Source organism: Mastomys coucha, unplaced genomic scaffold, assembly GCF_008632895.1.
Source record: "Mastomys coucha isolate ucsf_1 unplaced genomic scaffold, UCSF_Mcou_1 pScaffold6, whole genome shotgun sequence".
Taxonomy (NCBI): domain Eukaryota; kingdom Metazoa; phylum Chordata; class Mammalia; order Rodentia; family Muridae; genus Mastomys; species Mastomys coucha.
In genome coordinates this window covers 40,964,538-40,966,065 of record NW_022196912.1, presented here as the reverse complement: position 1 = coordinate 40,966,065, position 1,528 = coordinate 40,964,538, and the positions used below count along the sequence as shown (strand labels likewise).

At 47.3% G+C, this 1,528-nt stretch overlaps 1 long non-coding RNA gene across 1 annotated transcript in view; it reads left to right on the top strand.

The window, feature by feature from the left end:
- Positions 1–1,291: 1,291 nt before the first annotated feature.
- Positions 1,292–1,528, top strand: part of LOC116079590 — a 1,707-nt gene continuing 1,470 nt past the window's right edge. Inside the window, exon 1 of the long non-coding RNA XR_004114056.1 lies at positions 1,292–1,342. This is a non-coding gene — a long non-coding RNA (uncharacterized LOC116079590). The remainder of the gene's footprint in view (positions 1,343–1,528) is intronic.

Genomic DNA, 1,528 nt, shown 5'->3' with positions numbered 1-1,528 from the left:
GATACTTTTATCAGTACTGTAACAAATGACCAGAGGCACACAGCTTAAGAAAGGAAAGCTTTCTTCTGACTCTTGGCGTGAAGCACCAAAGTCCTGCAGCAGGGGCAGGAAGCCGATGACTACACGGCATCTGCAGTTGGGAAGCAGAGAAACATGTTTGCTGATGCTCATCTCTCTCTCTCTCTCTCTCTCTCTCTCTCTCTCTCTCTCTCTCTCTCTCTCTCTCTTTCTCTTTCTCTCTCTCTCTCTCTTTTCTTCAGTCAGTGTGGGACCCTCGCCTATGGGATGGTGCTGCCCACATTTTGGGTATATCTCCTCACCTCAGTTCAGTTCATCTAGAAACTCTTCACAACAGAGGCTTGCCTCCAAGGCAACTTAAGATGCTGTCAAGGGGCTGGAGAGATGGCTCATTGATTAAGAGCACTGGCTGCTCTTCCAGAGGTCCTGAGTTCAAATCCTAGCAACCTCATGGTGGCTCACAACCATCTGTAATGACATCTGACACCCTTTTCTGGTGTGTATGAAGACAGCTGCAATGTACTTATAAATAAATAAATCTTTAAAAAAAAAATCCTTTCGAGTTGATGGTCAATATTGATCATCACAGCAATTAATAACGGAGAGCTGGAATGATTGTCATCATGCCAAGGTCCTCTAACTAGAGCAAGTGACTGGAAATTCTGAAGGCAGGATTCTCAGGGCAAGTTGGGAGTTGGGCCCCACAGACTAAACATGGAGAAAGGCACCTCCCACTTCCTAGGCACCCACAAAATCACCCTTGGTTTCTGTGGGCCCCTGAAGAATTGCGAGAGAACCCAGAAGTATGAATTTGGCACATTTCTCAAGAGAAGTCACAATGCTTAGCTTCCCTTTTGTTTCCAGAACCCAGTGACCAAGTAGCCATCAACAAAGACCAGGAACAACCCGGTTCCAGCTTGGCATACACCAGTATACCAGGTGCCAAGAAACTGGTAAAAAGTAGATGACTTTCTCAGGGTTTCCCACCTCCCACCCCTCCCAGTAGCTTTCCTCAGATGATTGATAATCTCCATGGCAACCTGGAAGTCCTGCTCACCTGAGCTCCCCACCACCGCCTACCTAGCCAGCTCCTAGGCTAGTCCCCACTGCACTCAGACACCAGAGATCCCTGAGCAAAGGTGATTTTGCAATGGCTTGCAGAGCTGCAAGGTGAGAACTTTGTTCCTGAAACCAGGTGCTGAGATGACAAATACTTCCTCTCAACGGTTGGGGTTTTGTCGGGCAGAGCATTGGGTCTGATGAACACTAGAATCATCTATGAGACTGAAGCAAGAAGGACATCAACAGGCCAGAATGACAGACTGTGGGTAATTTCTAGAGCACTCTGAGCCAATGGGGCCATTTCTTTTAGCGTTTCTACAATAGCTTTACCTGGGGATGCAGCCAATTCTTGTCATGGCTAAGGAAAAAAAAGAGAGGGCGAAAGAGAGAGAGAGAGAGAGAGAAAGAGAGAGAGAGAGAGAGAGAGAGAGAGAGAGAGAGAGAGAGA